Genomic DNA, 26,849 nt, shown 5'->3' with positions numbered 1-26,849 from the left:
TGACGGGATAACCATAACAAGTGGACGGCACTGTCACGTCAAAGCTATAGTGTTTAATAATTATTTGCGCTTTTATGGAGGATCTAATCTTGCGTTCTGGTTAGCATGTTCCCCTCTGGTTATCCTCCATCACTCTGTGGCGCTGAACTACTAGAGGCGATAGGCCCCTTTCTGTTTGCTGGCTGCGACAGGGAAATTATGAGCGAGGATAGGGGACCTACAATTTTAAGCACGAAAATGCTCTTTACAGATACGACAGCTGCATTACAACTGTTTGTTAAAATTAAAGAGTTGTTAATTTGTTGAAATTAACAAGAAATCAGCGACAACAACAGTTACTTCGGGAGTTTCCTAAGGAAGTGTTCTAGCCACAGTATTATTCAAAATATTTTAAATAACCTACCAGCTTGTGTTTCACAGATAATATAACTTGTCGCAGATGAGTGTGTACTTTACCAGGAAAATAAGTCTATAGAGTTTTAAATAACGCCATAACAGCAGTGTCACAGTGATGCCAGGATCGCAGCTGGATATCAATTTAAATAAATCTCTTCTTTTATCCATAACTACAAAAATACACACATCAGGTTTCCAGTGAACGCATAATAATATTAATCTTGCATAAGTGCTTTGGTGTGGCACTAATCTCTGACTTCAGATGGGATTCGCACGCTAACAGAATCACATCTACTGCACTAAAGCGACTGTTCTTCATTAACAGACGCCTTGAACTAGCACCTTCTTAAAGAAAATTACTTGCACAATAAACTATTGTCAGACCAGTTCTAGGGCACGCCAACAACGTTTGGTTTTCCTTTACGAACAAACTCATTAAAAAACTTGAAGGTGTGCAGAGAAAGGCACTAAGATGTGTATGTATTAAACACTCCCTTACAGATTCACTAACTTAATTACTAAAGCATGGAGAGCGCCTAACCCTGGAGAATAGTGCAAAATTTGCACAACTTAATATTATGTATCAGCTAATATACAATCAACTAAACGTGCCGATTACAAAATACATATCGACCACAAAGACTAGATCGACTCGCCGCAATCTCACACACAAATTAAACAACTTTCCATTCCCTACGGAGATATTCAAATACTCATTTTTTCCACTAATTACACGCGAATGGAACTACCTAAACACAGATAGAGACGTTTACTACCCTGGTTATAGACTACCTATTTTTCCCCAGTAATTATTCTCATTTTCCACACTTCGTTTTTCTGGCCAATTATTTTACCACGTTGTTTGTGCCTCGGCTGAAATTACACCACTGACTGCAGCCGATTTACCTTTTCGCATCCTTGTCACCGTGTTTGTAGCCTATTATTTGTACTTCAACTTTCTAATCAATTGTGTAAATATATTTGTAATATATTCATGTTTAAGTTGTACTTATATATGTGTGCATTACACCCGATTTGTAGTATGTATCATTTAGATCCCTTCCTTTTATAGTCACTGATGGGACTCAAAGTATCTAAGAAAAAAATCAAACATCATAACATAGATGCGTCTACAAAGCAGCAATATTATGTAAGCTGAAAACCATACTTCACTTTATTGCAATATAGAAATTATAATTCTGTCATTCAATATCATTTACAGGTAGAGTGGATATTAATTGCCGCTTCTAATTTAAAATGAGGAATTCATAGCACGTTTATTTTTCAAAAGCTACGAACATGTTCGCCCAGATGAGAATGTGCGGCTATATCGGCGCTCGCAGTATTACAAAGCAAAATCTCATCCTGAAAAAATTAGCTTAAATCCTGAAAGAATTAGCTTAAAAAGCTGGAGATAAGAAAACTTAAATGGCTTGCCATCGAACCGCCCTGATCATTGACACCACAGTGCGCTTAGACGCTTTCACAAGCTTGGGAAGATATTTGTGCGCACTTTAGATAAAAGAGTGAATACCTGTGTTAACAGTGGTGGCGCTTAGTAGGCGCAAATTAATAATTTGCTGGAACGAAATATCCAACCAATCTGTTCTCTTGTACACAAATCGCTGAAATGTCTGGTTTGATAAATAAAACGCCTTCTTTAGACGGAAGAATATTTGGCTGAAGAGTAAATTTTTATTGCGGATTGATGAATTTTCGTTCTGTCTAAACCTTTGCCTCCAAAAATTATAAACATGCAGCATGCATTGCCTTCCAAGTGACTATTGCAAGGTTTTTCCCCTTTGTTTTTTCAAATATGGGATAAAAAGTGCTGCTCTTCGGGTTGCTGTAAGTGAAAGAAAATCGTCGTGCTCGGGTCAGCACGATCGTTTGTGCAGCGCTCGTGTGTCGTATATATTGTTCGCGTCAATTTTAATGATCTTGCATTTGTCAACGTGACTACTTTATGTGCACCACGGAAGCTGAATATTAGTTGCCTTGAGATCTGCGTATTAGATTTGTTCTGCTGAAATAGCAAATGATAGCTTGAAGCATCACTGTCGGTGTCATCGTTGTTTATCATTGTTGTGCATTCTTCAACATGGACGACTGGTTCATTCTTATTTTGTTTTATTCGATAAGCATTTCGATAAGCAACTAGCGTCGAAATAGGACGGCTGGACAATGAGGACCGCTATCGAGCAATGAGAGAGTGAAATAAGTTTCCGTGCAATGTCTGATTACTAGCCTTGAATGAAACGATTGTATAGTAAGGAGCATTTTCACGTAAGACCCCGCGCACAAAGATGGTCGTCCTCCAAATATGAATATATATATATATATATATATATATATATATATATATATATATATATATATATATATATATATATATATATATATATAATCAAAGAGATTTTCAGGGCAGCTGTATAAGATGAATCCCAAAAAATTCAGAACACCGTTTGTTACAAGATATTTCGTTATGAGGAAGCGGACCCAATATTCCTATTTTCAAAACTTCACATTTCACCCGAAATAAAATTGAGGTGTTTGGAAGTAGCAGTCAAGATAATTTTCCAATTTTTCAGTGTTGGTAAATCAGGCTATCTTTGTGCTCCTCCGTTAATGGATGCCAAATTTTATTTAACAAAACGGATACGCGACACAAATCAATAAGCGCCTTTCTTGCGCTCTCAGTCGGATGCGGCGTTGTATAAAAGCAAACGTGTTTCAAATTAAAAGCTTCCTTCGCTAGACTAAATAACCTAATCAGCGAATCTCATAATCATGGAAAAAAATGCCATCTTGAGCTTCCACAAAATCTCGAGGTAAATCTCCAGAGCTTACCATAGTTGGTGCATTACAAGTATGTTGAAAAATGTTACTTTTCATGGGGTAGATATTCCACTAGGATGCTCTCAGCAAACATGCAGTAGTTAAAGAGGGGTTAGTGTTAGATTGTCCTGGTGACAACTTAAATAACCCAACTGAATAAAACTGTAAGGAAGATTATCCTCATTGGTACAATACGGGACGTACATGCTCTTTAGAATGAGAACGCACGAACATTTCCTTCGACGTGAAAACTAAAGTGTAGATTCAATGATTGAAGACACTAGGACTATGTTATCCCCTTTATAGACACTCCGTTTAAGAAGTGAAGTGGTTGTATTCAAATGCCTGCCTCTGTGATCCGAATGACAGTTAAAGAGAACACATCGTCCTTCCAGAGGTGGCATGCAGGTGACGCGTTGACAAACCCGGTGCGAAACCGCACGTGCAGAGTGGAAAGGGAGAAAAAATCACCAGGAGAGGGGGAGAAATCCCTCGTGGAGGGGGCGTCCGGATTGTTTTCTTTGTGCTTCAATTTTTAGCCAAGCCCTGGGCTCAAGGTTGTGCCCAACCTTTAGGGGCTGTGACTACCTAGTGTTAGAGCTTCATTGGTCAGCAAAGACTGGGGCGGGCTTTCAAACATGACCGTCCTAACTTCTTTATGTGTAAAACATATACAAATTAAAGAACAAGCATTAGACACCAGTCTTGTATAGCCTAGTCTGAGATTTCGTGCTTGGAACATACCTCTACAAGTACCTATGCTTTAGCCATTGGTCGATAAATAAGGTCATGTAGAGTGCCTCTCTGTGTGAGATCAATTCTTTTAAATTACAGGTATTGAATTTGTGTGTGTAACTTCGTCTCTGTACCTTGCAGTTTTTGCCTTTGTAAATTCATGTAAATATATTTCTTCATCTTCGCCTTCTGCATTCATTGATCGTCTCCTCCTTCAACACCGCCGAATAACCACGTTTGGAGAAGCCTTTGCGCCTCCGAAGAACACAACGAACTATCTTGAAATTACTTTGGCCAATTATCACCTCTCGGTTGATTTGCTCGTAATTGATTGAGCTTTTTAATTTGACGCCATTTACTATTTATATGAAAAAAGAACAAGTATATTCATAATTTAATTTTAAAACTAGCATCTTCAGCCTATCTGGCCGCCTGCTCCGTACAGCCGACAACGACGGCCGGCGCTGATCGGAATTAGCGGCATTTGCTTGGGCAACCAAGTGAAAGATGTTTCGCTTACCATAGAATTTGCTCACAGTCAATGAGGCATTTTTGTCTGATCCTTCTGCTAGAGTTGCCGTTGTATTCCTTTGACCCCTGCAAGAAAAGAGCATGCATTGAAGTCAGTGTAAATTTTGGACTGCAATGAAACGAGTGGTTCAGCCGCCACAGGGACTCAGTGGTTATGGCGCTCGGCAATTGACCCGAAATACACTGGCCCGATCCCGGCCGCTGCGGTCACATTTATATTAAGGCGAAATGCTAGAAGCCCGTGTATTGTGCGATGGCAGCGCAAGTTAAAGAACCCGAGGTGGACGAAATCACGCGGTGCCCTCCCCTACAGCATCTCTCATATCCGTTAGCTTTGAGGTGCCGAACCCCATAAACTAAATCAAACCAAAATGAAACCTATGTGTGAAGATTGCGCTGAGCTCACTACTTAAACTAATTTTCTTTAAAGCTATACCGTGTAATGAAAGATAACACTTTATTAAGAGTACGGGGCAATCCGCGACGTACACCATCATCACCATCATCAGCCTGACTACAACCACTGCAGGGCAAAGCCCTCTCTCATGTTTCTCCAATTAACCCTGTCCTTTGCCAGCTGCACCCGGCCTATGCCTGCGAACTTGTTAATTACTCTCATCCGCCCACATAACCTTCTGTCGCCCCCTGCTACGCTTGCCTTCTCTTGGAATCCGCTCCGTTACCCTTAAGGACCAGCGGTTATGTTTCCTTCGCATGACATGTCCGGCCGAAGCCCATTTTTTTCTCTTGATTTAGACTAGGATGTCATTAACACGAATTTGTTCTCCCACCTACTCTGCCCACTTCTGGTCTCTTAACGTTACACCCATCACTTTTGCTTCCATAGCTCGCTGCGCGGTCCTTAACTTTAGCTGTACCCTTTACGTTTGCTCCAAATTTCTGTCCCATAGGTGAGTACCGGTAAGATACAGCTGTTGTACACTTTTTCTCTTGAGGGATATTGGTAAACTGCTATTCATGATCTGAGAGACCCTGCTACAAGCGCCATATATGCCATATAGCCGCAACGTGCTTTTAACTTTAACTTATTTCAAGCAATCGCAGAACCACAGGCGCTTAATTACAATCAATCTTGGAGCAGAGGGCACAGCAGAGTCTTTTTTATACTATAAACATGGGTTGTACAGATCCTCCTGGCAGATAATAGGTATTTTTCGCGATCTGCTTGTGCTGCGGACTTTGGCGCCCGGTTGAAATAAATGGAATGTCACAGAAAGGACACTCATTGCTCTGGTTATAATTTGACCAGGCATGAATAAGCCATACTACGCTGTATGCGTTTCTAATGTAAGAGAAAAGCATTGGAGCAAGCACCGTACACATTTAGGCGTCATTGGTCCCCTTAAAATGCTGGAAAAATCCAGGACTGAAGAGCAAAGCAACCCCTATAGTGTACGTAACTTGCCAAATAGCCAAAATTTGTGGGGAACAGTGCCGACGGCAACCGCGTTTTCGAAATTCTCTCAATTACTCTATCAATTCTATCATTTTACTCAATGTGGTCTTTGTTTGGCCGCAATGCCGAGGATAACGACGCTTTCGAAATTCTAAATATATTATTGATATTAGTCACGGCGGGCTACACGCCTCTCAACAAATAAGTAAACTAACAATATATAGTTAAAATGTTGGTGGTTGCAATGCAGGTTATGGTAAAACTTGCTGTCCGCACAGTCTAATGCAAGATTGTTTGATGATAACGCCAAATTTTTAAAATTTAGTGGTAGCCTTGCGCTATAATATGGTTTCCACAGCATACATACCACCTGGGGAGAACAGATTGCTGTTTATTTGTTTTTACAAAATTTAATGAAATTCCTAACTTCCACGAATCTTCTGTATGTTCTTATGAGTGATGTCAACATTAAACTAATTTCTGATGGTAATATACAACGGGAAATAAATAGTATTATTAATGTATATGCCGTTAAAACTACATAATTTTACCAACAAGAGTCAAGAATAACTCATGCTGCTTCTACTTAACTAGATATTTGCGCTAGAAATGTACTATTTGCTGATACCATGTCTAGTGTGCCGACATACGATGCCAGTGACCAATTTCCTGCTTTTGTTTTGTTTCCATTCCACTATACAAGCCTAAAATCATATGGGGTCATATAAGATGCAATATAAACGAAGAGGCATTGGATAAATTCGTATCATTGATTGAAGATGATTTCTGGGATACTATAAAAGAAAAGACCTATGTGAATGAGGAGTAAGATGCACTGATTCAAAAGTTTCTGTGATATAGCTTTCCCTTTGAAAGAAAGGTGCCTTTAAAGTAAAAAGCTTAAAACTCATGGATAAAAAAACGCTGCATGAGAAAAGTAAGAAAAGAAATAAAATGTGCCTTTTTTATTGAAACTAATAATGGTGACATTTTCACTGAGAACAAAAAGTATAGAAACAAAATAAATGATGCACTGAGAATTGCCAAAAAAATTATTGGGCTGAGCGCTTTTCGCAGGTGCGCAATCACTCCAAGAAAGTTTAGTGGGCGGTAAATAATTTAGTGAATAGGAAAACGCAGTCTGACCTATGAGAAGTAACTGCAGGCAACAGATTAATGACCGGCTATTGTTTAGCTGCAGAAGATTTTTTTCTTTTTGTCGGCACTGCAGATTGAAATGATACAGTTTTGTGCACAACGTAATCAAACCTGAAAAGGTCATTACCAAACTCCTAAATTTTATTCTACAACTACCAATGAAGCCACTAGTTTAATTAAAAGCTGAAAATACAAAAGATCTGCAGGGCATGATGACATCAATGCAGCTGCGTTGAAATATGTACCTATCTACTAATGTGGTGTCCTGACATCGAGGGTGGAAAAGTTAAATGTCAAATTATCATTTGATCTCCGTATTGTCAGTGCTATATAATGTGTCTAATGGTAAAACAAACGTTAGGCACAAAAGTATTTCTTAAATGCAGTATTACAAGCAGCTCGCAACATGGTTTTGTAAAATGAATGTCTGCAGGACAAACATTGATATCCATCAAAGAGAAAAGAATTGATAACATTCAGTATCTGAAATCTAACTTCAGTTTATTTATTTTAAAAACGCATTCGACTGCACCCAGCATGAGAGTTTATTACATAAATTAGTGAATACGGAGTGTGTGATATACCTTTCGAGTTATTAAGGAGATATCTGCGCCACATGTTTTAGTTGGTGCAAATTAATCCTTTTTCTTGTTCATTAAAAAAGGTGTCACCCTTGTGCTCCAGTCGCGTGCACTCCCAGACACTCCTAGAGCGGGGGTGGGGGGGGGGGGGTGGGGGGGGGTGATGGTGGTCTAAGTCTGTGAAGAGATGCCCTCGACTCAGCGTGGCAAGCTCAGCCAGAGACCAGCTACCAAGTGACAAGGCAGTTGGTCGTTTGGTGCCCAACTTGCACCGGTTGCGAGCCAGAGATTGGGTCGTAGCCAAAGGTTCAACGAAACAAAACAAACTTTATACAGCAAACACACGACACAGAGGATTTCACAATCACTCGTACGAGCACATAGAAAGTGATTTACAAAACAATGCAACTCGTGCGAAGTAACAGAAGAGAGGATACAGTACAAAAAGAGATCATTGCACCTAACGTGCTCTAACATATAAGTGACGAACACAAAACAGCACACCAATTGTTCGCCGGGAACTGCGACAGTCCGACGACCGGCGGATTAGGATGGGCCGTCTCGCCGACTGGAGCGCGCTCTGTCCCAGGCCCGTGGCGACAGCGGTGTTCGTGCGGAGTCAGCGGGCACGCTTCTCCCGACACACACACACTATCAATTGTACGTTCGCACTGTCACCCTAGCGCCGGGAGCGCGTCGCTATTGGTCAGGCGTCAGAAGGGTTTCCAGAAAAATTGGCTTCCTACTTACGTCACGGCACTCCAGGAGCGCGAGCAAAGTGGGGAGAGCATCACTTACTACCCTCGAGGTCACTCGGTGTTCGTCGGTAATGTGCGCGTGGTAATGAGTCATATTTTCTCCACTGTTCTAAAGTCGTCGGCGGCTCGCGCGGACGTGGTTGCTTTCGCGCCGCGCCGGCGAGCGAAGGGGAGAGGGCATCAAAATTAAAAAGGTTACGCCCTCTCCGGGTTTCGTTTCTGATACGTCCTATAATCGTCTGTGGCGCGCGCTGCCACCCTCAGCCATGCGACGGCAGCACTTTGCCCCCTCCCCATCCCTACCTCCCCTTCTTCAACCCCTGGTTCCCAAGAGTGATGCCACTTAATGGCCAACATAATCCGGGACCAGCATCCCCTCCCCAGAATGTCCGAAAAGATCAACCACCACCACCACCGGCACGCGCTGGCGAGCTTGCTTCCGCGCCGCGCTGGCTTTCCGAATGTGCGCCGAATTTTTTGACACATGATTACAAAACAAGGTGTTCCTCAAGGAACAACTCTGGGGCAATTTGAATTCATAGTGTATCTTTGTGATGCAAATAATATTCCTGACTCACCCGATGTAATAATCTATGCCGATGATATCATTACCTTTTGCACTTATTGCTCCCTGCCTAAGCATGAAATAAGTGTCAATAAATATTTATATAGACACAAGGCAGCTTTATGAAAAGTAAACTTAGCTTAAATCTTTCTAAACCAACTTTAATAATATTGGGCTCATAAACACTACCAGAAATTTCAATGTAGTCATTAAATATAAAGGAGTGCAATAAAACACGCAGCCAATCACAAGTTGCCGGGTGTTTCGTTTTAATGAAAACCTTTCATCGAATATGCGTGGTTTAAATTTAGTAAGACATTTAAGAAAAACTGTAAGATGTCCTTATAAAATCATTGTATTAGTACAGATCTGCCTAAAGATTTCAGTGTATTGTGATTTTTTATTCCAAAATATCGTATTGGAACCACATTATATGGGAATTTAAATTGGCTGATTGTTCGCCAAGAAAGCCTTCAGGTCCTTGGAAGTATATTGTGCCAGGCTGCAAGATTTTCCCACAGAACCCATAATTTAAAAATATATGTTATTCTGCCCGCACTACAATTTAATTACTGAATATATATTCACCGTAAATATATTCATTACTTTATATTCACCATCAGGGAGCATATGTTATTCTACCTGACAGACATGCCGGAAAATACCATGTAAAAACACATGGAAAACTTGTACATCTAACGCGACCAAGTAAAGCAGAAAGAAATTAACTTCACAGGCACCATTTCACATTCACCAAAACTTCACTAGATAGGGAAGTGTCGACGTGAAGACAGGTGTTTGAAAATAATGTAAAACATATTTGAATAAGTATCCTGCATAATTGCGATGATTGTACTTTATGTAGTTCAGCTTTTCTTCACAGCGTGTGATCTTGCCTTTCTATAAAAATACTGCAGAATGAAATTCATGAATGCAATGCTTATGCATCTTTTATATGTTAAACCAGTATTGGACTTCTACTTCCTTTGAATATTATGTTCAAGCGCGTAGGGATACCATGTGATATTTTGTTTTATGCTTGTGTTTGTGTCGTATGTGACTAAAGTCTAAATGCATGTACTACTGTCTGTATATGGGAGCCAAGGCCCATTCAGGACCATCGCCTTTTCATTTGACTTTCCTTTTATGTTTGAAACAAACGCAAATTCAATTAAACAGAACTGTTCAATACTACTTAACTGGCCTATTACCCAGCACATCTTAGCTGTATTCTGATGCAGTACACCTTTGATAATGCTATGCGGAAGAAAGCACGTTTCTAATTGGTTGGTTTTTTTTTGGAGAAAGGAAATGGCGCAGTATCTGTCTCATATATCGTTGGACACCTGAACCGCGCCGTAAGGGAAGGGATAAGAGAGGGAGTGAAAGAAGAAAGGAAGAATTAGGTGCCGTAGTGGAGGGCTCCGGAATAATTTCGACCACCTGGGGATCTTTAACGTGCACTGACATCGCACAGTACACGGGCGCCTTAGCGTTTTTCCTCCATAAAAACGCAGCCGCCGCGGTCGGGTTCGAACCCGGGACGTTTCTAACTCAAAAAGCGATTTTTTTTAAAATTGCAGAACACCTCAGATAAAACACCCGGTATCTGCGTCAGTGAGTCGTAACAAATCCACATTTGCGGCCTATGAAGTCCACGTGCCGCCAGAAAGTATAAATGCATTGGTGCCAGCTATTATCAACGTTTTCTGCTAGCTGCCTGCACGCGTTAGCGCTGCAGAAAGGACAGCCGACTGAGCAGGCGACGCGTGCTATGTGGCGTGCTGTCCCAGCAAGGCGCGCAACGTGACCAATGTTCGAACTACCCTAATCAATACCATTCGTTGATCACCGACTCTGCGCAGTAGCTTCGCTTTCACTGCTGCCACTGCATCACGCCAACCACGTTGTACTCCTTCCACATCATACGCTTTGTCTAGCTGGCACGCACGCAGGCACGCACGCACGCACGAATTGGCTGAATATCCTGGTCATCGGTGCTCTTTCCCTACGGTTACTTACAGGTTCAATGACAACTTTTCCATCGTTCTTTTTTTTGTGTAGACGCTCTCTCGGGCGGTGTTAGGGGGTCCTAGAGGTGCACTTCTTTTTTTTGTGCTTTTAGGAAGCGCAAGCTCTTATACTGCAGCGAAGAGTTACTAGTGGCTCCTTGTTCGCTCTAACAGAGTAGCAAAACCATGCTTGTTCATTGTACCTGATATACACTGACATTGCCTTTATGAGTATTTTTTCTGGGGCACCTTCCTCGTACTGTATGCAGTAAGAGGGCGTTTATGCCGATTCGAATGGGTGGAATATTTTCCAGTTGACACGTATATTTATCCCAAGTGCATCACTTAGCGAAGCTGTCTGTCTTGTCCTGACTGCCCACTGTAGCCGCAAAGATTAATATAGTGAATATCGGCGACATAAACAATAAATAAAGATGGTTAACATAAGCTGGTTTGTGTAGAATCACCTTGTTCCGGACAAAGTTTTTGACGTTAGTTCTTCCACTAACTGTCAAACTTGATGCGGTCCTAAACAAAATCAATATTGCTCGTGAAATCGCGCTGAGGCCCTGTGCAAGAGTAAACAACACTCTTCAGTAAAACCGCGCATCATATGGAGCTGAATTTGGCTAACATCAAAATGCTAGGAAGGTTTCTATTTTTGCAAGATGAGCACTAATAATTACTCTGAGCCTGCGCAAAAAGAGTGAACTTGTTCGTGTTTTTTTTTGTGAAGAGAAATTAAGAGCACACAACATTGCTTATAGGTGTAAAATGAGGCATGATTGGTCGCCACACATGTTTCTGCAAATGTGATTCTTCTCTTTAAATCCATTGTACCAAAGCAAGCACGGCATTCCATCTTGTTCCGAAGAAGAAAAAAACAGGAATTTCGTAGTAGGAAGAAACAAACCACGCTTATTTTAGCCTGCCCTGTTCGATTAAGAAGCCGAGTGCACACGCAAGAGCGCAAAACCAAGCACCGAGATAAAAGGCACGCGTTGCTGTTTACTTTTCGCAGTCGTCGCCGAGCGTATTGGAGGGCGGCGCGTAAAGCAAACACGCTGACGAAGGCGCAAGGGAAAAATGAAAAGGTGACGAAGAACTAATGCATTAAAACAACGTGGCCGATGAAGAGCCGTGATAGCTGCTTGATCGGAATATATCCTGCTGTTTCAGAGAAGCCGATGACTAATTTAAAAAAAAAAGGGTTGTTGAAGTAAATAGCAGCTCTCTGCAGCATAGTAATACGTTTGATGGGGGGCGTAAAAATGAGTCAACCATGCTATCTTGTAGTGCGATTAACTAAACTCTAATAGTTTATTTTTTAGCTATTACAGTAGGCACCTGACTGCAATTAGATTTTTAGCTGTCCGTTAGTAATAGCCGTATCGCTATTTAGTACTTCGAAAACGCGATTAGCTGGACAAAAGATTGCTATTTCATCTAGTTACGTGCACCGCATGACCTCCTTTGCCTGCTTGCTTCTCGAATGTGCATATATTTTGGCACGATTCCGTCAGAATTTGTTCAGCCACAGTGGCCATAGTAATCGCTGTTTCGTAAATTTAAGAGCTTATATGGGTATTACTAACTGCCGGCTACAATCAAAAATTTGGTCCATGCGACTGTCCGAAATAATTGAAAAGGTAACACTGAGCAGTTAACATGATTCTCCCCCCATCACGCCCACACACACGCACACACACACGCGCGCGCGCAGACACGAGCGCACGCACACGCACACGGAAATAAAATGGAAGAAAATAAAATGAATGCTCAGGAAGGAAGAAGTAAACAAAAAGTAACAGCGAAATGAAACGGAAAATGCATAACGCGCGCAGGTAACCGACACTGACGTTTATAGCCGAGTGGTTAAATGATAATGATAATGGTAAGAATAAAAATAATATTAAAAAAAATTAACAAGGCAGCCGACTTGATTCCAATAAAAAAATTTGGACGGCGTTAAAAACAGACTTGTGGCTGTACCCAAGTATGGTGGCTACAAACGACAATATGACTGGGCTGCTCAAAGCGGTTGTAGTGGTTTCTCTAATAGCCGTTTTCTCGTCATGGTGTAGCGGCGACCAAACAAGAAAAATGGTATATGGTTTCCTGCTCACCGCAGAATACGCAGACGGGATTAAGTGCCAACCCAGGCCTGTGCAAATAAAAATTAAGGGTGGGATCCGGCAGCGGAGCCTTGATAGATATACCTCAAGCTGCCGTGAATGACATGACTCGCTGCTCCACGAATACCTAACGTGCAGGAAATCAGATATTAAAAGAGATCCAGTTGTCATTCGTAACAAATTCTTTCTTTGAATCCTCGCTGCTTTGAAGTATGCTATAGCCGGAACGGTAGGTAGCACGGGGCCATCGAGGGACGCCTTTGCCAGGCAGTCCGCAACTTCATTGGCTGTCACACCGCTATGACCTGGCACCTATATCATGTGCACAAGCCTCAAATGCGGAGGAAGTAAGGAATGAAAGGTGTTTAAGATTGGCGAATCTACAGCCGAAGCAAGGGACGAACACAAAGAAGGAGAATCTCTGATGACAGCCACTGAAGAGAAAGCTGGCTCTAATTTTCGAAGAGCATGCACAACCGCCAGAAACTCCGCTTGAAAAATTAGTTTGCAGTCGGGAAGCTGCACAGAAAAAGACGAATCTAAAAGCCGGCAATAGATTCCCGTCCTGCCTTTTCATCACATTGGGAGGCGTCAGTAGCTATCGTTAAGGTAATAGGTAGGATTTGTAAATGGTCTTCTTATATTCGATTTAAAATGCGGGGTGGTAAATGCTTAGCGTTTTTCGGGAAATTGTCATCATAGACAATTTCTGCACAGGGCCCACTGTTTTTTGTCGGAAGGATGTTATACAAAAGAACATTTAAGGGATCAAGAAAATTTTGTACCTTAACTACCTGCGGGGTATGAAACCTAGGCCAGTGTACTCCAAAAAAGGAAGCCGGCTGGCAACAAAGAACAGACAAGGAACGGTGTAAATGTGAGTCATATATCCTTAGGTACGTCTCAACAGTTAGGAATTGAAATCTAGGTGATAAAGGAGGAATACGGGCTTCAACATAGAGCACGTTATCGGCCACAAATTTGGGGAGGCCAAGGCACAACCGAAGCGCTTCCCGCTAAAAAAGAACGAGCGGCCGAATATTTAAGCAGCTGTACCAGAAAGCAGCACAGATACAAATTCTAAAATTGGTCGGACATACAAAACGTAAAACAGCAAAAGTGCATCTCTCCGCATTCCAGACCGTAGATTACTTAATATATGTAACATGGCCACAGCACGAGCCCCTTTCGCTGCGACTTGGTCAATGTAAGAGCGCCATATGAGGCTGTCATCATAAATGACACCAAGGTATTTTAATGACTTAACTTGAGGAATATTTTGTCGCTGGTAAATGAGAGACAGATGAACCGTATCTTTCATCTGAAAAACAAGTGCAGCGCACATGCTTATATTTAAGATGAGACGTAAGACACAAGCAACTTTCGACCAAATTCAGGTACGATTGCAGGCACAGATATATATTGAATGTCAGCTGTTGCAGTTAAAAATGCGATTTTGTCCGCATAGACGTACGTGCGAATTTGTTGAAGGCTGGAAATAGAGCTGGTTGGAATATTAAAGAGCATAGTCGACATGACAACCCCTTGTGGAACTCCTCTGGATTATTTATATCTTCCAGAATTGGCACCCCTAAGTATACAAAAAAAAACTGTGTTTTCGAGGAAAGCAGATATACACGGAAGTAAATAGTTCGAAAACTGCAGAGTATGTAATCTGTGCAATAATATGGTGTGTTCTACGCTGTCACAAGCTTTGACTACATGTATTGTCACCAACACAACATGCATTTTTTGGTGCCGCGCAAGAAGAATACTACTGTCAAGGGCGGTGTGAGCATTCCGTAGGGCAGATTTTTGACAGAAACCACTTTGACGGAACTAAGGATATTATTGCGGTCCACAAACTCCGAAAAACGTAGGAGTGTGACCCTTTAAATAAACTTAACCATGTTTGATGTCAATGAAATGGGTCTAATATTATCCAAAGAATAGCCACCACTATTGTCGTAAGGCAAATGGATCACTTTAGCGATTTTCCACAGAGGAGGAATCAATGCATGTTTGATGGAAAAATTAACCTGCTGCAATAAGGAGGTAGGGGACTCCTCAAAGGGGATCCTTAACATTTTTTATGTTACCCTATAAGGACCAGGAGCAGCAGTTGGTAACTTGAACACTATCGGGGAAAGCTCGGGAAGGGTAACAGGGAGGACATGCTGAATCTCGTACATTGACACCACAAACGCGGAGCCCAAAGGAAGTACAGACAAGAAACGCTGCTCTAATCATTTAGCAATTGTCTCAATTGTTTCTATTGCTTCTTACGGAGTCAAAACACATGAGGGTGAATTTTCTGAAACCGGAACTTTCTTCGCGATCTTAAGAATCTGGGAAGTGCGCGGCGATTTCCTGATTTTGATAGGAAATCGAAATGCTCGGATTCATAGCTTTCTTTCACTTACGAGCTTGTGCGTTTAAAAGCAGCCGCAATGAACTTATATTCATGTCAATTTTTCGGGCGCTGATTGGGTAGGAGCTTCCCCCATGCAGCCTTTCTGCTTGTGTAATCCCGCGAGCAATCTGCATTACACCATATAGCTGAACTGTTCCCTCTTGATGTACGTACCAAAAATTCGGACTTCCTTGGGCATTCCTCAATAGCCAAGCATATGCCTTTTGCTGCATGCTCCTCAGCAGAATTAACCGCTGAAGCAAGACTGGAGCGCAAAGTGGACTGAAACTGGTCATAGTTTATATATGACCTCAACCGAGAGCACGCCGGAGTGAAGCGGCAATTGACATAAAAACGATAGGTATGTGATCGCTAGATGTCCCACAATCCACAGTCGACCAACTGAGAACAGGAACACAGCAGCTGGTGAAGGTTAAATCTAACACAGATCGAATTTGTGCGCGGAGAAATGTGGCCGAGCCCGAATTCGTACACGAAAGGTTGTTATCAGTAACCCAATACAAAGGCGCTTACGACAGAAATATGTCTTAAAGCCCCACGACATATGAGAATTAAAGCCACCGGCCAAGAGAACAGACTTCTGAGAATTAAGCAGCCGGAAATCTAGCAGTCGGGTATCCTGCACGCCACAAGGAAAATACATTTACCAATGAAAAGGGATAGCACCCTGGAATCTCAAAGTCTAATGCCAATAACTCAGTCTGTAGTAGAGGGCTGAAAAGTAATCGTAGCCCTGTGACAAAATTAAGAAGAAACTAGTTTTACTGTCGATCTTGTCGAAATGAAGAATAATTTGCAAATGGAAATGCTTTTCAGAGGTAAGCCAAGTTTCTTGTAAAATAATTATGTCTGAATTATGTTGGAATATAAGGTACAGTAAGTCTGTTGAAGCTGAAAGAAATGACTGACAGTTCCACCGGAGAACTCTTAACCCCCTTTGGTGGAGAAATCCGGGTAGCAGCAACTGCCTGCCCCAAAATAGTTTCTTTTGGCTTAGAGCCAATCTGTTGCTTCTTTGATTTCGGCTGAGGATGTAGAGAAGAAGGGTTAGGGGATCCACTGCGTTTGAGGATTCGCGTATCTGAAGCCACCACCTCTGCATCATGAATACTTTGAGTATATCTGAATTAGTGGACCGAGGAAGTGGAGAAACAACAGTAACTTGTTCCTGGGGCAGAGACCGCGCAGACCAAGAATTTTGGGTCATTATGGAAGGCATTGCTGACATGGCACAAGTCGTTTCAATTTGTATGGCCTGGGTAAACTGCGTTGCCAGAGCACTAGGTATGCACTCTGTGACAGTGGAAACTATCCTGTCAAAGATCTTAGCTGTAGACGCTTCCACAGCAGTCACTAATGCCTGGGGCGTTTGCAATCTGTTATGTCTAGAATTTGCCATTCATGGTCCCGAGAAGGACAATCCATGGAATTTGCAGCGTGAGATCCACCACAAAGGCAACAGTTCTCGTTTAGATCAGAGCATAAATTTGATGGATGGTCATTGCCGCATTTGCAACACCGCAGGGTGGACTTGCAGCCGCGAGCACTATGGTCATATCGCCAGAAATTGCTGCACTGCAGTGGCTTAGACGGAAGAGGATCTACACGGAAGATTAAGGGCCACGCTTTTATTTCTTAGGGGCAGGAAGTACACGAAAAAGTGGCAATAACCGTTTCCGTTGGCACCCGCACATTGTTCACCTCTCGGCTACAGCGATACACCGCAACAACACCAGCTGCTGAGAGTAGGTCGAGGGTCTCAACTGGAGAGAAGCAAGAGTCCGCACCGCGAACCAAACCTTTTGCGCAGGCCAGATCAGACAGAATGAAGCTGTTTAGCGGAAGAGAGCCAAAAGAAGAGCAGTTTAGGAGATCATTGACGCACGACAGGTCTGCTGAACGGCACATAATCCCACCACGTCCCAACTGCCTTACCTCAGTGATTGCCTCATAAAGGGAAGTGGCCGCTTGGAGAGCAGCTTGAACAGTACTTGGAGTCTTAATTCTGATAGCAGTATCATCCACAGCGCCACAGGAATGCTGCGGACGCCCGAGCATTGAAAAGCTTCCAGAGGCATCTCACGAGGCGATAGGGAAGGCAACCAGAGGGAGCTCCCCTGGCCAGGAGTCTGCGTTGACATTGCCTCAGATTCACAAACTTACAGCGTCCGTTATCCACACAAGACTAAAGCGCAAAGGCACAGGGGAAAAAGGGAAACAGGACCAGCTGCCCAATACTTAGCCAATCCCTCGTCTTCCTTGTCCTCCATCCCAGTCAAACAGTGGTCAAGCAGTGTTTTTTTTTTCTTCTCGGGCAATACTCTGCCCATTGTTGGTATAGCTGCTGCAGCTCTACATCGCACTCGCACCTGGTTCTGCAACTCAAGTTGGATTATGAGGGGAAAAAAGAAAAGAAAGGGGGGAGGGAGGGTGAAGTAGGGGAGGCCGCCAAAGGAATGTTGTCAGTGTGAGCAAGCTAATCTCATAGTGTAAGACTAACCTTCGGCTTTGGAATCTTCAGAGGCTGGCGCTTAACGATGAAGACGACGAGGAGCGCCGAACGCTCCGTCCCTCGTGCGTGCTCTGGACTGACCACTGCCTCTGGTCTGTACCTGGACTGTACCGCTGGTTGCCCGCAACGCAGTGCTTTGCAAGACGTTCCTTATTACATGTGGTGGAGGTGCAAACGATTCCCTCGCCCTGGAGCTTCGCACCCTCGCATTGCCTACCGCCTCTGCAATCCTGAGACCGTCACCCAAACCGCTTGACCGCTTCCGTCGGCTGTCTTCTGTTCCGGCGCCATGCGACAGCGTGACCCGGCCATCTTCAGCGCCACAGATGACACGGATGTAGAGGATTGGTTGGCCTCCTATGAACGCGTAAGCGCATACAATAAGTGGGATGATAGCGTCAAGCTCACGAACGTTATCTTTTATTTGAGCGACGTAGCCAATCTCTTGTTTCGAAAGCACGAGGCTGACATCTTAAACTGGGCAGCTTTCAAAGCCAGTCTGACAGAAGTCTTTGGCCGTCCCGCAGTGCGTAAGCTTCGCGCCCAGCAACGCTTACGAAGCCGGGCCCAGCAAACCGGTGAAAACTTCGCCAGCTATGTCGAAGATGTCGTAGACCTCTGCAAGCGTGTCAACACTTCTATGAGAGAGGCCGACAAGATCAGACATATTATGAAAGACATCGAGGGTGATGCCTTCCAGATGCTCGTCGCCAAAGATCCCCAGACTGTCTCCGGTGCCATCGGCTACTTCCATAGCTTCGATGAGCTGCGCAAACAGTCTCTACCCGGCGTGCTGGCTATCAGGAGGCTACACTTTCCAGCTTGGCTCTCCCAGGGGACGGGGCTTAGGACCAACAGTCGCTCCTCCACCACATCCAGCAGTTTGTACGTGAGGAAGTCGCACGCGAGCTATCTTTGTCTACCTGCCTGCATACGCCTGCGCCGTCGCTCACTCCCAATCTACAGCGTGTCATCGAGGAGCAAATCACTGAAGTCCTACCACCTCCTCCGCAGCCACCCCTGATCGCGGCTCCTCTGACGAACCTGATGCCATGGTGCGGTCGCGGCCCTCATCTGCCGCCCCTGTCTACAGGCAACCTACCCGGCAGTGAGAACCCCAGTGACTTGCAACCCCACCTTACCGTCCGGTTGCCCGCCCCCTATCACAGCCGCAGCCACTCAACCCCTGGCGCACACAACACAACCGCCATATTTGCTACGACTGTGGCGTTGCTGGCCACGTGGCTCGTTTGTGTCGTAGTCGTGACCACCGTTCCTATTATTATTGGCGTGAGTAGACGCACGACATTCCGCCGTCGTCCTCGCCTGCGTCACATGAGCCGCCTCGGATTCTTCCTCTCCTAGTTACCATCCCCGCTTCCACCGCTCACAGTCTCCTGGTCGCCGTTCCCGTTCTCCGATGCTCCGCCGCCAATCCGCCATACACGTGGAAAATTAACGGCCGCAGTTCCGGAGGCAAGAACTGCGTCACCAGCGACGCACTCAAGACCTGTTTCGGTGTCTGCCAATATTTTTACCATGTTAGTTGAGGAAGTCGCCGTCGTTGCACTTGTTGACACTGGCGCAACCATTTCCGTTCTCAGTCACACCCTTCTGTCGCAGACTAAAAAAAGTGACGACGTCTCTTCCTGCCGTTTCCGCACCGCCAGCGCTCAGGACATTCGACCGTTCGCCGCCTGCACCTCCCTCCTGCTTATCGAGAACGTTCCCTACAAAATCGAGTTCATCGTCCTCGCCCATTCCTTTCACGACGGTATCCTTGGTTGGGACTTCCTCTCCTCACATCCCGCCGATATTGACGGCGCGCGCGCTCGGCTCGACTTGTCGCCCTACAGTGACGCTCTCTGGGACGTACCCGGTGCTGCTACCGCTACTGTGGTCGTCTCAGAGGACACAGACGTTCCGCCTTTCTCTTCAGTGCTCGTCCTTTTTTTGTGCTGCTCTCTCAGATGCAACTGTCACTTATACCCCTTCTTTACGATGCGCTGACCAGAAGTCTATTCTGCTGCCTCAAGCCGTGCTGACTATTGTTCGTGGCCAACCCGTTCTCCTGCCCTAACAGTTTGTTCTGTGGCCAATAGTTTGATAACGTTGCCTTATTTGATCCCGCCTCAGCATACCCCCTCGCCGATGGCACGTTCAGCCTTCACGTCAGCGCCATTACGCCTGCTCCCATCTCCAATCTGTCTTCAGTCGATATTTTGCACCATTCTGTCGACGCTGCCATGACGTCTACCCAGCGAGACCAGCTTGTCACCGTTCTGCAGCGTTTTCAAGCTTCGTTTTACTACCAGCACTGCTGGTTTTTCGCGACGCAATTCTTTGCAAGACGTTCCTTATTATAATAGTATAGCCATAAATGTGAAATAGTTTAAAAATATATAACGAAAAAGGTTATAAATAGAAGAATATATGTGGCCTTGGCGGGACAAAAAAGAATGAGTTGAACACCAGATGGAAATAACTAGTCCAAACTGATATGCAAAAGGGGCACGACATAAGACGATGGAGTCAGTGGTGGTTAGCGTTGGAATTTCCATGGTTTCTGCCACCAAAAGAGATGACAGGGTGCGTGGTTTTCCTTGAGGTACTTTTGCACTCTTTGAAACTTGAAAATAAAGTATGATTCTCGTTACTCGTGCTTCCGAGTGCTTTTAAAGCTACTCTGTAATATTTTTATTTTAAGTTTATCAAACTCGTGGCCTTTCTCGCAAGGGTGTCTCGAAAGAGGGACGCTAGGGAGAGATTGAGCATGTGAGTGGTGGCTATTAAATATTAATCGGAAGGAATTGTCTGTTTGGATTATGTAAAGTATTTGGCAGTTGCCACACTCGAGCATGTAAACAAAATTACTGGAATCGCAATTTTAATCTTCTCGGATAGCATGTTTGAAATCTTAATGTGTGCTTTTAACCAGTGCTGTGGTTTACATGTGTTTGCAAACTTGGCATCTATTCTTTCCGCAATGTGTGCAACCCACCCGCCTCCATTCTTAATCGTTGAGTGCACAATCTAGTTTCGTAAAGTTTTTGGCCTTTCGTATGCTACCTGGGGGACCATTGGAAAAAATTTGGATAGCCACTCACTTTGTTGTATGATAGTGAAGTGTTTTAAGGATTTTTTTAATATTCGGGAGATTGTCTGTGAATGTCAGTGCTAGATTAGAGCGATGCGGTGTTATCAGGGATTCCGCTGGGATGTGATTATGATTAACTTCCGCCTTTTAAATGACATTGTTGATATTAGAGGATGGGTAGCGCTCTTTCTTTAGAACGTCGCGCGAGTCATTGGCATTTTTTGAAAATCTTCCGATCGAGAGCAAATGACTGAATCTGATAGACTGTGAATATGGAAATGAAGTTTTGCAGTGGCGTGGGTGGCAACTGTTGAAATGAAGATACTGTTGTCTGTCTGTGGATTTTTATAAATGCTAGTGATTAATGCACCCCCTGCAACGCGAACCAAAACAGCAAGGAAGTTAACTATTAGTTGAGCAGGTGTGTGTGAATAAGATATTCGGATATAAGTTGCTGAATGAGGTGATAAAGTGACTTAGTTCTTCTTGTGTTTCTGCTTAAATTATGAATATGTCATCAAGAAAACCTTTGCAAAAAGCCGGTTTGTGTGTGTGCGCGCGTGCGCGTGCGCGTGTGTGTGTGCGTGCGTGCGTGTGTGTGTGTGTGCGTGCGTGCGTGTGTGCGTGCGTGCGTGCGTGCGTGCGTGTGCGTGCGTGTGCGTGCGTGCGTGCGTGCGTGTGTGTGTGTGTGTGTGTGCGTGCGTGTGTGTGTGTGTGTGTGTGTGTGTGTGTGTGTGTGTGTGTGTGTGTGTGTGTGTGTGTGTGTGTGTGTGTGTGTGTGTGTGTGTGTGTGTGTGTGTGTGTGTGTGTGTGTGTGTGTGTGTGTGTGTGTGTGTGTGTGTGTGTGTGTGTGTGTGTGTGTGTGTGTGTGTGTGTGTGTGTGTGAAGACGCCAAAATGCACCACAGTCATGCGGCACTTAGTGGAGTGTTTCAATTTTTTTATATCTTATTTATTTGGAAAATATTAATTTAATTATTTTGCACAAGCATGCACAGTTGGGATAGGCGGTGTAAGCTCTTCTCGTTGGCGTGAACTCTCGTGTTTTCCGTACATCTGTATATAAGGGGAGCTGTGGTGAAGGTTCGTAGCCACCGCGGCGAAATACAGTTCCTGGTCTGTAAGGGTAAGCAGGCTCGCGCTCTGAGTGACTGCAGTGTGGCCAGGCTAACGCCCTTCACAATGGCACCGGGGAGAAAAGGAGCTATCCTGGTAACACACGGTGTCGACAACATAACCGGGTTGTAGTACGGCTGAAAGCGTTGGACGTGCACAGTCTCGTGGCCACGTCGGCGGAGATCGGCAAGCTGCCTGTGGGACTCAAAGATGTAGTAGGGTAGGGGACGTGGTACTTGGAAAGTTTTGTGGAGATGCTTGGTGGACTGAAGGGGATAGGGAGCCAGACGTGTGAACCGGGTGGTAAAGCAAAGTCGTTTCAAGATGATCTTTGCCATGGCGTTGTTTTTGGCGCCACTGAGTGTCATGTGTGACCGTGCAATCTGGCGGCAGTCTTTTGCTTGCTGGACAGCTTCAGGAACAGTTGTACACTCAGATGACGCATGGCGATATGGGATAACTGTGTCGATGGGAGCGGATAGGTTCATGTGGTTGGTAGCAACGTAAATGACCAGCATGCCGCCCCGAGTGCGATTAAATCATTTGGTCAGACCATATACTTGTGTACAGTAGGCTGTACAAGTCCGATGAGTTATATTGCACTCGGCCGGCAGACCATTAGCGACGTCAGACAAGAAGGCGCGCCGTCTGTCTAGGAGGAATTCACAAGGAGCACCGTGGCCAAGTATGAAGTGCTTCAAAATAAAGGACGCCAGATCACGCGCTGTAGTAATCAGGATCCCGCCCGTTTCCGACTACCTGGTCAGGTGATCAATGGCAACAATGTCCCGGCAGTTCCAGCAGCGGTGTACGGCAGAAGGCCGAAAGGGACGAACCAGCCCGTATTTGCCCTCTTCTGGAGGATGAATTTATACTTGCCGCGCGAGTAGTACCGAAGACGGATGCGAGTGTACTTCTTGAATTCTCCCGCGTAGCGTCACTGCGGGTCAGTGTGAAAATAGGTGTAGATTTGGGACCATGGATGTCGTGGAAAGACGTTGTAGTTACGCCGATAGAGGAGATGATCACAAATTGCAAATTGTGAAACTTGGCGACGAAGCGTGCGACACAATGGAACCGCAGATGCATCGGAGGGAAAGTCAAGAGAGAAAAACTACAGTCTTTTATGCTTCTCGAAAGGCATATCGGAGACAGTGAACGAATGCACAGCGGATTCGAGGGCGGAGAGGCTGGCAATATCGGGCGGTATCGGGGAGCGGGATAGGGCATCAGCGTCCTGATGCTTGCGGCCGGACCGGTAGACGACACGTATGTTATATTCTTGTAGACGGAGAGCCCATCGAGCCAGGCGACCGGAGTGATCTTTTAACAAAGAAAGCCAGCAAAGGGAATGGTGGTCCTTGACCAGGTCAGAATGATGGCTATAAAAGTAAGGTCTAAACATTGCAAGTTCTCAGACAATAGCCAAGCACTCTTTTTTTCGTCACGGAGAAGTCGCTTATGGCTTTTGTGAGGCCGCGGTTGTCGTAAGCAAATACATATTTTTGGAATACAGATTTTCAGTTATCGAGTACAGCCACGAGGTAAGTATGAGTGCCAATACGAAAAGCCAGTGCTGGGCTGGTTTACCTGATTTAGGTTTCCACTCCGCATCTTTACTCCGAATGTTGGCGACAAGGGTACTCGGGTGACTTGATCCAAACCCTTTACCCATTCTGTTGTTCGAAGTACCTGTATTCATGCAAATTATGTTTATATTGACCGTGTCGTATTACTGAGGTTCTTCCTGGGTATCATTCTGTTGGATTACGCAGTTGTGCGTTCCAGCAGCCAAGGGGGCGCGATGCCGTCAGGCACATGCACTTCTTTTTCTCGCGTTCCCAAAGGATTTCTGTAATATAATTTGTTGAATTAACAATACTAAGAAAAGAACCCCTCTTACCTGACGACTCTCCATCATCTCAATGGGAGAGACAACAGGCGTATGTGTGCCTGTATACTGTACATGCCTGTCTTTTGCAGGTCCTTAGAGTTGTTACAAGACCATCGCTTTTCATTGCTCGGCATTGCTTCAAAGCCGTTGGAAAGGAAGATTCGAACGGTCCAGCACAACCATCATAGCACCGTGTGTGTTCTCCGAGCGCCTGCGCGACTTTTCTGAAATGATTCCTGTTCGCTTATTTTTTGCTGAAAAATGAGTACGTCACTTCTACTGGTCCTAGAATGGGTATGTGTACAATTGACTCAACGCAGCTTCTTTGTTCCAGTAACCACAATGCAGCACAGAGTGGTTCAGCAGTTTAAGCATGCAACACACGCCTGTTCCTTTATTCCTCCATGAGAAAAGTGTACAACAGCATAATCTTACCGGTACTCACCTACGGGGCAGAAACGTGGAGGCTAACGAAAAGAGTTCAGCTTAAGTTAAGGACAACGCAACGAGCCATGGAAAAAAAAATGATAGGTGTAACGTTAAGAGATCGGAAGCGGGCAGAGTGGGTGAGGGAACAAACACGGGTTAATGACATCCAAGTCGAAATCAAGAGAAAGAAATGGGCTTGGGCAGGACATGTAATGCGAAGGCAAGATAACCGCTGGTCCTTAAGGGTAACGGAGTGGGTCCCAAGAGAAAGTAAGCGTAGCTGGGGGCGGCAGAAGGTTAGCTGGGCGGATGAGATTAAGAAGTTTGCAGGCAAAGGGTGGATACAGCTGGCTAAGGATAGGGTTAATTGGAGAGACATGGGAGAGGCCTTTGTCCTGCAGTGGGTGTAGTAAGGCTGATGATGATGATGATCATGATGATGTTACCTTATTTTTTTAAATTGGCTGTCATTTATGACGAAAATGGCATTAGAACTCAAGACTTCACCCTCACAGGGTCAGTGCGCTGTTCGTACCCGATCGATGGATAGGTAAATCCATTTCCCACTTTGCATATCAATGGTCAGTAATGATTGTCTTAATAGCAGAACTTCCACATAATTACACGTCACTGATTTAGTGGGTTTTGTACTTACCATTTCTTAGTCCATCGATCTAGGTAATTTTCTTGAAGTAAATATAAAGCATTTGATAGGCGCATGAAGTGGCGGTAATAAGAAACGCATATCCAGTCAGGATTATTATACATGGTAGCGTTACTTCGCATGAACAAGAAAATGCGGTCATCGGTGTTCAAAGCCTGGAAAAAAAACACCGCTAAATCAAATTGTTGACGATTCAAAATTCGTTGTTAGACCCATTAGAAGAGAACGAAAAGCAGAATGATTAAGCGGGAATTAAAATTGCACAGATCACAGAGTGTACTCAGTGTAAAATTGCCGCCGCGGTTGCTCAGTGGTTATGGCGCTCAGTGCTGACCTGAAAGACGCGGGTTTGATCCCGGCCGCGGTGGTCGATTTTTGATGGAGGTGAAATTCTACAGGCCTTTGCAGTGTGTGATGTGAGTGCGCGTTAAAGAATCCCACATAATCGAAATTTCCGTAGCCCTTCACTGTCGTCCCTCATAGCTTTCGTCGCTTTGGGACGCTGAACGCCATAAATCACAAATCACTTTGCACTCAATACTGCTTCGCAAACGAGGCCCTGAAAGGTAAGAATGAAGACCCTCAATTACGTGCGTTCCACTGTGGTCCCGTTTCTTTTCCTTACCTCACGGAGATGTCTTTGTTCTCAATGTTTAAGCCTTGCCCTGGTGCATAACTTTTCTGTGCACAATTTCATACTTTTTTTCGGCTGTACATTGTGCGAGTTTCTACTGCGTTAATATTTCAGTGCGGTGTTAACCGTTTGCACTTAACATTTTTGTGGTCACCCATTTTTGAGCAGACTTTCTGTTATGGCTAGTCGGTAAGACCTAGTATCGATTTCGGATATTATGAGGAAAGAATTGCTGCTAACGAGCATTGACCAGAAGTGCTTCTTGGTGTCAGTTACTACATTACTTTCGAGTACAGCTGTTAAGAACACGTAATTCGGTTGAGCGGCATCCCTCGCCGTCGATCTCTTATAAGAGGAAGAGTGAACGAGTGCAGCGGAGGATGAAAGGGGGTGAACGCGGAGCAGAGCGCAATACGAGAGCACAGCTGTAGCCAAGAAAGCGCAAGGAGAAAAGGGGACGTAGAGGGTACGGCGAGAGCCTGCACATGAACTCAGCGGAGTCGGCCTAGTAAGAGATGGCGCCAAAGTAATGCAGACAGCAGGCCGTTCACTCTGCGCGAGGCTCAGCCCAGGTGGATCGTTAGCGCGCTGCCCAAGCCGGGACGCAATGCCGCCTCCGTTTGGTACTGCTGGTTCTGCATGCGGTCCCCTACAGTTCATGTGCAGCAGCAGCAGCTGCGCTTAAAAATCGAATTACCGTGAAGGGCAATCGTTGCGTTTTTTGTAGCGAAAGCTACACTGCGCTAGCCGGAGCGATTTCGCCGTCTTGGCCATCTGCTCCTATCGTGCGGAAGCGCGAGTTTTGGCACAGGTGCGCCGCGCGTGACGTCACAACTGCGTCGCCGCCGTGACCGCCACAGACTCCGCCGTCTCACCCCCTCCCGTGCTGCGCATTGACGCTGCGACTAGTTATGCGTCTTACTACGCATGTGCGTAGGGTGGAA

The 26,849-nt window shown here is 44.7% G+C and overlaps 1 long non-coding RNA gene across 1 annotated transcript in view; it reads right to left on the bottom strand.

Annotated features, from left to right (window-relative positions):
• Positions 1-26,849, bottom strand: part of LOC144134745 (uncharacterized) — a 66,385-nt gene that overhangs the window by 22,848 nt on the left and 16,688 nt on the right. Inside the window, exons 2-3 of the long non-coding RNA XR_013315237.1 lie at positions 25,263-25,426; positions 4,490-4,566 (exon numbers count right to left, since the gene is read on the bottom strand). This is a non-coding gene — a long non-coding RNA (uncharacterized LOC144134745). The remainder of the gene's footprint in view (positions 1-4,489; positions 4,567-25,262; positions 25,427-26,849) is intronic.

The sequence above is a fragment of the Amblyomma americanum genome, chromosome 5, assembly GCF_052857255.1.
Source record: "Amblyomma americanum isolate KBUSLIRL-KWMA chromosome 5, ASM5285725v1, whole genome shotgun sequence".
NCBI lineage: Eukaryota > Metazoa > Arthropoda > Arachnida > Ixodida > Ixodidae > Amblyomma > Amblyomma americanum.
The sequence above is the reverse complement of the archived record's forward strand: the minus strand, read 5'-3'. Positions and strand labels throughout refer to the sequence as shown.